Source organism: Equus przewalskii, chromosome X (genome assembly GCF_037783145.1).
Source record: "Equus przewalskii isolate Varuska chromosome X, EquPr2, whole genome shotgun sequence".
Taxonomy (NCBI): domain Eukaryota; kingdom Metazoa; phylum Chordata; class Mammalia; order Perissodactyla; family Equidae; genus Equus; species Equus przewalskii.
The window spans coordinates 120,519,922-120,533,026 of NC_091863.1; the positions used below are offsets into that span (position 1 = coordinate 120,519,922).

General features: G+C 36.8%; 1 protein-coding gene across 3 annotated transcripts in view; it reads right to left on the minus strand.

Annotated features, from left to right (window-relative positions):
• CD99L2 (CD99 molecule like 2) overlaps nt 1-13,105 on the minus strand; it is a 114,497-nt gene that overhangs the window by 32,131 nt on the left and 69,261 nt on the right. The gene's annotated exons all lie outside the window — the stretch shown is intronic.

The following is a 13,105-nucleotide window of genomic DNA, read 5'->3' on the forward strand; positions in this document are numbered from 1 at the left end:
TAAATGTAGTTACTCCTGTAAATATTAAGTCTATGGGCTCAACCATATTCCTTTAAAATTATGGACTTTTTTCACATTATTTACATGGCATGCCATGCGTGAGTTTTCCAATAGTTTCTTTTCTTAAACATCAAGACTATGCTGTAAATTTTCCTACTGTTGGAAGTAGCACAGGGAAAGGAAATTTAAATAATTGGAAAGGCAGAGATTAAACCGGTTTAGCTTTATATACAGCAATCACTCAATAATTACTGGCTACTCAGAAAAAGAGACAGGAAAAATAAACATTGGTTGAAAGTCAAAGGATGGATAAAGGTATACTATGAAAAGTGCAACCATAAGAAAGTTGGAGTAGTGATACCACTATCAGATAAAACAGACTTGAAGACAAAAATTGTTAGAAGAGTCAAACAGTGACCTTTTATAAAGGTGAAAGGATAAACCCAGCAGGAAGATATAAAAGTTTGAACATATATGCACCTAACAACGGAGTCTCAAAATACATGAAGCAAAAAAATGGGAAAACTGAAGGAAAGAATAGACCAATTTGATGATAACAGTTAGTGATTTCAATACCATCTTTTAAATCATAGAACAGTTAGAAAATCAAAAAGAAAATATAAGACTTGAGCTACACTACAAACCACCTAGACCCACCAGACACCTATAGAACACACCACTCCATAACAGAAAACACATTCTACTGAAGTGCACATGGAACATTCTCTAGGATAGACCATATGCTAGGCTACAACACAAATCTCAATATATTTAGAAAGATTGAAATCATACAAATTGTGTACTCCAACCAGAATGGAATAGAAAGAGAAATCATTAACAGAAGGGCCTTTGGAAAACTCACAATTATACGGAAATTAAACAACACACTCCTAATAACCAATGAGTCAATGAGGAAATCACAAGGGAAATTATAAAATATTTTGAGATGAATGAAAATGAAAACACAACATACAAAAACTTATGTGTTGCTGTGAAGCAGTGCCCAGGGACAAATTTCTAGCTGTAAACATCTACATTAAAAAAAAATCAAAGAAGAAGAGAGCATCATGGCAGAGTGAGCTCTCGCCTTGAACTCTCCCCTCTAAGATACAACCAAAAGGACATTCATACACCAACAGAGGACACTCACACAACACAAAAGACGTCTTAGAGACCCATGCAGCCATATATCTGAAAGTGGTGATGCCAGATCCCGTGGAGGAAGCAGAAGGTGGTTAGGGGGACTGTTCTCTTCCGAACGGCAGCAACCCCGAGACTATGAGCATCTCTGAGAGGAAAGGGGGGAGGGGTGGCCCTCCATGGGAACACCGTCGCTCCCTGAGTTCCCTCACAGGCTGTGGGAAAGCCCCATACATAGAGGAGACTGAACTACTTCGGGGGTGTGTTCTTCAAGTTAGCACCCCAGGAGAGCAGTTAGTAAGGGTCCAGGGACAATGCCCTGGGATTAAAGAGAGAAAAAAAGAGCCCCTCCCCTTGCCTGGCACTCTAGCTCTGCAATCAGCCAGAGTGCTGTACAGAGAGAAAAGGAGTCAGTGGCTGAGGGAGGGATGCAGGTGAAAGAAAGTGCCCCTCCCCTCGCCTGGCACTCCAGCTCTGCAATTGGCCAGAATGCTGCACAGAAAGAAAAGGAGTCAGCAGCTGGAGCTGGGGAGCTGCACATCATGGTGGGCTCAGAATACACAGCCCCTGACCCATGACCAGTGCTGGCAGGTAGAAGCTGCGACCAAATACTATCTCTATGTGGAAGCACAAATCCACACCATAAAGCAGTATGAAAAAATACATTAAAACTCCAGATGAGAAGGAAAATGACAAGTACTCAGAAATCAACCCTGAAGGCACAGAAATTGATAAACTAAATGAGAGAGAATTGAAAATAACTACCACAAAAAAACGAGTTACAGGAAAATACAGATAGTTCAATGAAATCAGGAACTTCTACATAAAAGAGATTGAAATTATAGCGAAAAACCAATCAGAAATGTCTGATGTGAAAAACACAATGGATGAGATAAAGAAAAATATGGGTTTTTCTTTATCTAAACAATAGAGCTGATATTATGAAGGACCAAATTACCAATTTAGAGAACAGAAATATAGAAATGCTTCAGATGGAGGAGGAGAGAGAACTGAGACTAAAAAAAATGAAGAAATTCTCCAAGAAATATCTGACTCAATTAGGAAATGCAACATAAGGATTATAGGTATTCCAGAGGGAGAAAAGAAGGAGAATGGAGCAGAAAGCTTGTTCAAAGAAATAATAATGAAGAACTTCCCAAACCTGGGGAAGGAGCTGGAAATACAAGTGAAAGAAGCCAAGAGATCTCCTAACCATATCAATGTAAAAAGATCTCCCCAAGGCATACAGTAGTAAAGCTGGCAAAACTCAATGACAAAGAAAAAATACTAAATGCAGCAATGCAGAAGAAAATATCTTACAACGGAACCGCTATCAGGCTTTCAGTGGTTTTCTCCACAGAAACCTTGCAGGCCAAGACAGAGTAGAATGATACATTCTAAATTCTGAAAGACAAAAATTTTAAGCCAAGAATACTCTATCCAATGAAAATATCCTCCAGATATTACAGAGAAATAAAAACTTCTCCAGTTAGCAAAACTTAAGGGAGTCCATTGCCACAAGACACCCCCCCCCCCCCCCCCGCCGAAGAAATCCTCAAGAAGGTCCTCATATCTGAAAAGAAAAATAGGAAAGGGGCCACAAAGCCCTAAGCAAGGAGATGAATACGTAGGCAATAATCAGAAAACTGCAGCCCTCTATCAGAACAGGTTAGTAAACACTTAACTATAACATTAAAGATAAAGGGAAGGAAAACAACAAATATAATCTCATCATTTTAACCACAAACTCACAGGTCAAGATGGAATAAGATAAGACAATAACAACTTAGAAGGCGAAGAGCAGAGGGATGGAATCAGCTTAGTCTAAGGAAATAAGAGGCTATCATGAAAAGGACTATCACATTTATGAGATTCTTTATACAAACCTAATGGTAATCACTAAACAAATAAGTAGAACAGAGACATTAATGATAAACAAGGAGAAAACTAAGAAAACTATCAGGGAAAACTACCTATCTGAACTGGTAGTGTGAAATACACGGGACGAGAAACAAAGGAAATGCAGAAGAACTGGAAAATATGGATAAAATGGCAGCATTAAGCCCTCATTTATCAATCACTCTAAATGTAAATGGATTGAATTATCCAATAAAAAGACACAGAGTGGTGGGATGGATTAAAAAACAAGAGCCAACCATATGCTGCTTCCAGGAAACACATCCCAGCTCCAAAGACACAAACAGGCTGAGTTAAGGGATGGAAGACGATATTCCAAGATAATGGCAAACAAAAGAAAGTAGGTGCTGCCATACTTATATTAGACAAAGTAGACTTCAAGATAAAATAGGTAAAGAGAAAGAAAGAGGGCCAGTACATAATGATAAAAGGGACACTTCACCAAGAAGACATAACACTTATCAACATATATGCACCCAACACAGGAGCACCAAAGTACATAAAGCAACTATTAACTGACCTAAAAGGAGATACTAACAACAACATGATAATAGTAGGGGACCTCAACACCTCACTTACACCGATGGATAGATCATCCAGACAAGTCAACAAAGAAATCGTGGAGTTAAACGAAAAACTAGACCAGAAGGACTTTATAGATATATATTTAGTACACTCCATACAAAAAGAGCAGAACATGCACTCTTCTCAAGTGTGCATGGAACATTCTCAAGGATAGACCAAACATTGGGAAAGACAAAAAGCCTCAATAAATTTAAGAAGATTGAAATCATACCTAGTATTCTTTCCCAAACATAATGCTATGAAACTAGAAATCAACTACAAGAAAAAAGCTAGGAAAGCGACAAAGACGTGGAGACCAAACAACATGCTACTGAACAACCAATGGATCACTCAAGAAATTAAAGAAGAAATAAAAAAATATCTGGAGGCAAACAAAAATAAAAACACACCATACCAACTCATATGGGATGAAGCAAAAGGGGTCTTAAGATGGAAATTTATAGAAATACAGGCCCACATTAACAAACAGGGAAAATCTTAAAGAAGCAATCTTAAACTACACCCAGCAGAATGAGACAAAGAATAACAAAGCCCAAACTCAGAAGGAGGGAAATAATAAAAATTAGTGCAAAAATGAATGAAACAAGGTTAGCAACATGGCAGAGTGAGCTGTTCCCTTTGTCTCTCCCCCTTCTGAACCACAACTAAATGGACATTCACTGACCAATGGAGGAAGCCCACACAGCACAACAGGATACCTGAGAGACACACACAACTATACACCTGAGGGTGGATGGACTGGTTCCCTGGGAAGAGGCAGAGATAGAGGTAACAGGTGGAATCCGCGTCCAAAGACTACCACAAATGCCCTGACAAAACGTTAGCTTGTCAAGCACCATGAGAAACAGAAGCAACAATTCAGATCAGAAGGAAAATGACAATTCTCCAGAAACCAACCCTGAGGACACAGAAATTTACAACCTAAATGATAGAGAATTCAAAATAGCCATCATAAGGAAACTCAATGACTTACAAGAAAACACAGACAGACAATTCAAGGAGCTCAGCAATAAAATGATTCTCTTTACCAAAGAGATTGAAAATATAAAAAAAAAATCAAGCAGAAGTTCTGGATATGACAAACACAATTAATGAAATAAAAAATAATCTAGGATCATTAAGAAATAGAAATGATCTTATGGAGGGAAGAATTATTCTTCTTGAGAATAAAGATGTAGAAATTCTACACGTGGAAGAGAAGACAGAACTAAGATTTTTTTTAAAAAATGAAGGAATTATTCAAGAAATATCAGACTCAATTAGGAAAAGCAACATGAGGATTATCGGTATTCAAGAGGGAGAAGACTGGGAGAAAGGAGCAGAGAGCTTATTCAAAGAAATAATTGCTGAGAACTTCCCAAACCTGGGGATGGTTTCAGATTTACGGATAAATGGAACTAATCAAACGCCCAACTTCATCAATGCTAGAAGACCTTCTCCAAGGCATGTAATAGTAAAAATGGCAAAAGTTTGTGATAAAAAAAAATATTAGCAGCAGCAAGGTAGAAGAAATAATCTACAAAGGAAATCCTATCAGGCTTTCAGCATATTTCTCAGCAGAAACCCTACAGGCTAGGAGAGAATGGAATGATATATTGAAAATACTGCAAGACAAAAACTTTCAGCAAGAATAATCTATCCAGTGGAGCTTTCCTTCAGATACAATGGAGAAATAAAAGCTTTCCCAGATAAACAAAAGCTGAGGGAGTTCATCGCCACTAGACCTCCACTATAAGAAATAATTAAACATGCCCTCATAGCAGAAACAAAAAGGCAAAGGTCTACAAAGCTGTGAGCAAGGAGACAGACAGACAGACATGATCAGAAACCTGCAGCTCTCTACCAGAAGAGAAAGGCAAAGACTCAGTCACAACTTAAAAGAGGAGGGGAAAGAAAGCATCAAAAGTAATGGTAAACACTTCAACTTAGCCACAAAGTCACAAAGTTAAAAACAGAACAATTTGTAATAGCGATTACTCAGAAGGTGAAAGGAAAGGGAAGTAGTCTGCTTAGGTTAATGGAGATAAGAGACTATGACGAAATGGACTATCTCATCTCCAATATCTTTCATACCACCCTCATGGTAACCACTAAACAAAAAGTCAGAGCAAAGCCACAAATCACAAAAAGAGAGAAAACTGAGAAATCCCCCTCAGAAAACCAGCAAAATGAAATGGCAGTCAGAAATACAAGGTAAGAGAAACAATGGAAACATACAACAACCAGAAAACAAGAGAGAAAATGGCAGCATTAAGCCCTCATCTATCAATAATCACTCTAAATGTAAATGGCCTGAATTCTCCAATCAAAAGGCAAAGAGTAGCTGGATGTATTAAAAAAATAAGACCCAACAACATGCTGCCTACAGGAAGTGCATCTCAGCTCCAAAGACAAACATAGATTTAGAATGAAGGGATGGAAGACAATACTCCAAGCTAATTAATGGCCAACAAAAGAAAGCAGGTGTTGCCATACTTTTATCAGAAAAAGCAGACTTCAAGTTAAAAAAGACAATGAGAGACAAAGAGGGGCAGTGTTTAATGATAAAAGGGACATTCCACCAAGAGGACATAACACTTAATATATATGCACCTAACACAGGGGCACAAAAGTACATAAAGCAAATATTAACAGACCTAAAGGGAGAAATTAACAGCCACACAATAATAGTAGGGGACCTCAACACCCCACTCACATCAATGGACAGATCATCCAGACAAAAAACAAGGAAATAGTAGATTTAAATGAAACATTTGATCAGATGGACTTAGACATATATAGACAACATTCCATCCAAAAACAGCAGAATATACATTCTTCTCAAGTGCACATGGATCATTCTCAAAGATAGACATTATGGTGGGAAACAAGGCAAGCCTGAATAAATTTAAGACGATTGAAATCACATCAAGCATCTTTTCTGATCACAATGCTATGAAGCTAGAAATCAATCAAGGAAAAAAACTTGGAAAGTCAGAAATATGTGGAGACTGAGCAACATGCTATTGAACAACCATTGGATCATTGAAGAAATAAAAGGGGAAATTAAAAAATAACTGGAGACCAACAAAAATGAAAATACAACATACCAACTCTTATGGGATACAGCAAAAATGGTCATAAGAGGGCAATTCATAGCAATACAGGCCCACCACAACCAAGAAAAATCTAAAAACAAGTAATCTTAAAGTGCACCTAACAGAGCTGGAAAAAGAAGAACAAAGCTCAAAGTCAGCAGAAGGAGGGAAATAATAAAAATCAGAGCAGAAATAAATGAAATAGAGACTAAAAAACAGGAAAAAGAATTAATGAAACTAAGAGCTGCTTCTTTGAGAAGATAAACAAAATTGACAAGCCCTCGGTCAGACTCAAGGAAAAAAAAAAAGAGAGATGGCTCAAATAAATTAGAAATGAAAGAGGAGAAATTACAACAGATTCTGCAGAGATACAAAGGATTATAAGAGAATACTATGAAAAACTATATGCCTACAAATTCGATAACAGAGAAGAAATGGACGAATTCCTAGACTAATACAACCTCCCAAAACTGAATCAAGAAGAAACAGAGAATCTGAACAGATCAATCACAAGTACTGAGATTAAAACAGTAATCAAAAACCTCCCAAAAAAACAAAAGTCCAGGACCAGATGGATTCTCTGGAGAATTCTACCAACATTCAATACCTATCCTTCTCAAACTATTCCGAAAAATTGAAGAAGGTGGAACACTTCCTATCACATTCTATGAGGCCAACATCACCCTGATACCAAAACCAGACAAGGACAACACAAAGAAGGAAAACTATAGACAAACATCACTAGTGAACTTACATGCAAAAATCCTCAACAAAATATCGGCAAAATGAATACAGCAGTACATTAATAGGATCGTACATCATGATCAAGTGGGATTTATTCCAGGGATGCAGGAATGTTTCAACATCCACAAATCAATCAATGTGATACACCACATTAACAAACTGAGGAATAAGAATCACATGATTATCTCAATAGATGCAGAGAAAGTATTTGACAAGCTCCAAAATCCATTTATGATAAAAACTCTTAATAAAATAGGTATAGAAGGAAAGTACCTCAACATAATAAAGGCCATATATGACAAACCCTCAGCCAACATCATACTTAATGGCAAAAAATTCAAAGCCATCCCCCTGAGAACAGCAACAAGACAAGGGCACCCACTCTCACCACTCCTATTCAACATAGTGCTGGAGGTATTGGCCAGAGCAATTAGACAAGAAAAAGAGATAAAAGGAATCCAAATAGGCAATGAAGAAGTAAAACTTTCTCTATTTGCAGATGACATGATTCTATATATAGAAAACCCTAAAGAATCCATCAGAAAACTATTAGAAATAATCAACAACTACAGCAAAGTTTCGGGGTACAAAATCAATTAAAAAAAATCAGTTACACTCCTAGACACTAACAATGAACTAGCAGAAAGAGAAATAAAGAATACAATTCCACTTATAATCACAAAAAAAGAATAAAATACCTAGGAATAAACTTAACCAAAGAGGTGAAAGACCTGTACACTGAAAACTATAAGCCATTATTTAAAGAAACTGAAGACATAAAGAAATGGAAAGATATTCCATGTTCATGGGTCAGAAGAATAAACATAGTTAAAATGTCCATACTACCAAAAGCAATCTACAGATTCAATGCAATCATAATCAGAATCCCAATGACATCCTTCAAGGAAAGAGAACAAAGAATCTTAAAATTCATATGGGGCAACAAAAGACCCTGAATAGCCAAAGCAGTCCTGAGGAAAAAGAACAAAGCTGGAGGCATCACAATCCCTGAACGCAAAATATACTACAAAGCTACAGTAATCAAAACAGCATGGTACTAGTACAAAAACAGGCACAGAGATCAATGGAACAGAACTGAAAGCCCACAAATAAAACCACACATCTACGGACAGCTAATATTCAACAAAGGAGCCAAGAACATAGAATGGAGAAAGCAAGTCTCTTCAATAAATGGTGTTGGGAAAACTGGACAGCCACATGCAAAAGAATGAAAGTAGACCATTATATCTCTCCATACACAAAAACAGACTCAAAATGGATCAAAGACTTGAAGGTAAGACCTGAAAACATAAAACTCCTAGAAGAAAATATAGGCAGTACACCCTTTGATATTGGTCTTAAAAGGATCTTTGTGAATACCATGTCTACTCAGACAAGGGAAACAAAAGAAAAAATAAACAATTGAGACTTCAGCAGACTAAAGAGCTTCTGGAAGGCACAGGAAACCAGAATCAAAATGAAAAGAGAACCCACCAACTGGAAGAAAATATTTGCAAATCATATATTCAACAAGGGGTTAATCTCCATAATATATAAAGAGCTCACATAACTGAACTACAAAAAAACAAACAACCCAACCAAAAAGCGGGAAGAGGATTTGAACAGACATTTCTCCAAAGAAGATATACAGATGTCCAATAGGCACATGAAAAGATGTTCAACAACACTAATCATCAGGAAAATGCAAATCAAAACTATAATGAGATAGCACCTTACATCCATTAGCAAGGCTTTAAGCACAAAGACTAAAAATAACAAACGTTGGAGAGGTTGTGGAGAGAAGGGAACCCACATTGACTGCTGGTGGGAATACAAACTAGTGCAGCCGCTATGGACAACAGTATGGAGATTTATCAAAAAATTAAAAATAGAAATACCATATGACCCAGCTATACCACTACTGGATATTTACCCAAAGAACTTGAACTCAACAATACAAAGAGGCTTATGTACCCATATGTTCATTGCAGCATTATTCACAATAGCCAAGACATGGAAACAACCCAAGTGCCTATTGACTGATAATTGGATAAAGAAGATGTGGTATATATACACAATGGAATACTACTCAGCTATAAAAAAGACAAAGTCATCCCATTCACAACAACATGGATGTACCTTGAGGGTATTATGTTAAGTGAAATAAGCCAGACAGAGAAAGACAAACACTGTATGATTTCACTCATATGTGGAAGACAAACAAACATACAGAGAAAGAGAACAGTTTAGCGGTTACCATGGAGAACGGGTTGAGGGAGGGCACGAGGGGTTAAGGGGCAGATTTATATGGTGACTGACACATAATAATATACAACTGAAATTTCACAATGTTATAAACTATTATGACCTCAATTTAAAAAAAAAGAAAGATCTCAAATCAATCGCCTAACCTTTCTAGTTAAGAAACCAGAAATGAAAAAAGGAAAAAAGGAAACCAAACCTAAATTAAGCAAAAGGAAGAAAAGATTATAGGAGAAATAAATGAAATAAAGAATATAAAAATAACAGAGAAAACTTTTTAAAGCCAAAAATTTGATTCTTTCAATAAAATTACACTGATAGCAGACCAAGACAAAAAGAAAGAAGACTCAAATTACTAAATTCAGGAATGAAAGAGAAGACATTACTACCAACCTTACAGAAATAAAAAGGATCATTAAGGAATACTATAAACAATTATATTACAATATATTAGGTAAGCTAGATGAAATGGACAAAGTCTTATTAACAAACTACCAAAACTGACTCGAGAAGAAACAGAAAATCTGACTTGATCTATAACAGGAGATGGAGTTCGTAATTTAAAAATGTTCCATTAAAAAAAAACTCCCAGAATCAGAAGGCTTCACTGGTGATTTCCACCAAATGTGTAAAGAAAAATCAACAGCAATTCTTTTCAAACTCTTCCAAAAATAGAAGAGGAAGCATCGCTAATCATCAGGGAAATGCAAATCAAAACTACACTAAGATATCACCTTACACCCGTTAGATTGGCAAAAACATCCAAAACCAAGAGCGACAAATGTTGGAGAGGTTGTGGAGAAAAAGGAACCCTCATACACTGTTGGTGGGAATGCAAACTGGTACAGCCACTATGGAAAACAGTATGGAGATTTCTCAAAAAGTTAAAAATAGAAATACCCTATGACCCAGCCATCCCATTACTGGGTATCTATCCTAAGAACCTGAAATCAGAAATCCCAAGAGTCCCTTGCACCCCGATGTTCATCGCAGCATTATTTACAATAGCCAAGACGTGGAACCAACCTACATGCCCAGAAACCGATGATTGGATAAAGAAGATGTGGTATATATACACAATGGAATACTACTCAGCCATAAAAAAAGACAAAATTGGCCCATTCACAGCAAAGTGGATGGACCTCGAGAGTATTATGTTAAGCGAAATAAGCCAGTCAGAGAAAGATGAACTCTATATGACTCCACTCATAGGTGGAAGTTAGTATATTGACAAGGAGATCTGATTGGTGGTTACCAGGGAAAAGGGGGGGTGGGGGGAGGGCACAAAGGGGGAAGTGGTGTACCCACAACATGACTAACAAAAATGTACAATTGAAATCTCACAAGGTTGTAATCTACCATAACATTAATAAAAAAAAAAAATAGAAGAGGAAGGAACCCTTCCTAAGTCATTCTATGAAGCTAGTAGTACCCTAATCCAAAGCCAGACAAATCCACTACAAGGTAAAGATGTATAACCCTTCTGACTACAGATGCAAAATACGCAACAAAGTACTAGCAAACCAAATCCAGCAGCACATGAGGATTATACACCATGACTAAGTGGGATTTATTCCAGGAATGCAAGGGTAGTTCAACATAAAAGTCAATCACTGTATATCCAAGATCAATAGAATAAAGGGATATAAAACACATATTCATATGAATAGATGCAGAAAAAGTATTTGAGAAAAGCCAACCCCATTTCATGATAAAAACACTCAATTTTTTTTAACCTAGGAATAGAAGGGAATTCCCTTAACCTGTTAAAGGGTATCCACGAAAAGCCCACAGTAAACACCTTACTTAAAGATGAAAGACAAAGCTTTTCTCCTAAGGTCAGCAATAAGACAAGGACGTCTGCTCTCAGCACTTCTATCTAATATTGTAGTGGAAGTCCTAGCCAGGGCAATTAGCTATGAAAAAGGAAAAAAAATTATTTAGATTGGGAAGAAAAAAGTAAAACTATCTCTAGTCAAAGATGACATGATGTGATGTGGCCTGGCCCCGGGGCTGAGTGGTTAAAGATCTGCACACTACAATTCGGCAGCCCAGACTTGCAGGTTCAGATCTCAGGCATGGACCTACTCCCTTCACCAGCCATGCTGTGGGGGTGTCCCACATCCAAAAAAACAAAAGAGGAGGAGTGGCACAGATGTTAACTCAGGGCTAATCTTCCTTAAGCACAAAAAGAGGAGAATTGGCAGCTGATGTTAGTTCAGGGTGAATCTTCCTCAGCAAAAAAAAAAGAAAAGAAAAGAAAAGACATGATCTTATTTATAGAGAACCCCAAAGAATCTAGACCTACTCCCCCAAAAAACTATTAGAGACAATAAATAAATTCAGCAAAGTTGCAGGATATGAGATCAACATACAAAAATCAGTTCTACTTCTATATATTAAACAATCAATCTGAAAAGGAAAACAAGAAAATAATTCCATTACAATAGCGTCAAAAAAAAAATTCTTAGGAATAAATTTAACCAAGGATGTGTAAAACTAAAAGCCACCAAATACTGTTGAAAGGAATTAAAGGAGACCTAAATAAATGGAACATCCCATGTTTATAGACTAGAAGACTCAATATTGTTAAGATGGCAACATTCCCCAAGTTAATCTACAGATTCTATGCAATCCCTGCCAAAATTCCAATTTTTTTTCAGAAATGGACAAAATGATCCTAAACTTCCTATGGAATTACATGGGACCCTAAACAGCCAAAATAATCTTGAAGAAGAACAAAATTAGGAGTCACACTTCCCAATTTCAACAATTAGAACAAACCTACAGTAATCAAAACAGTGTGATACTGGCATAAGGACACACATATAGATCAACGTGTCAGAATTCAGAGTCCGGAAAAACTCTCATTTATGTCAACTGATTTTCAACAAGGTGCTGAGACCATTCAATAGGGAAAAGGATTGTCTTTTTAACAAATGGTGCTGCGACAACTGGATATCCACATGCGAAAAAATGAAGGTGGACCCTTACTTCACAGCATATACAAAAATTACCTCAAAATGGATCCAAGACCTAAATCAAAGAACTAAAATCATAAAACTCTTAGAAGAAAACATAGGGGGAAATATTCATGATGTTTGATTTGGCAATAGATTCTTAGAGTTGACACCAAAAGCATGAGCAACAGAAGGAGAAAGATACATTAGACTTCATCGAAAACAAAACCTCCACGCATCTAAGTATATTTTCAAGAAATTGAAAACAGTATCTACAAAATGGGAGAAAATATCTGTAAATCATCTATCTGATAAAGATCTAGCATCCAGAATGTATAAAGACATCATTAGTCATAAGGAAAATACAAATGAAAACCACAATGAGGTCCCACTTCACCCCTACTAGCATGGCTATAACAA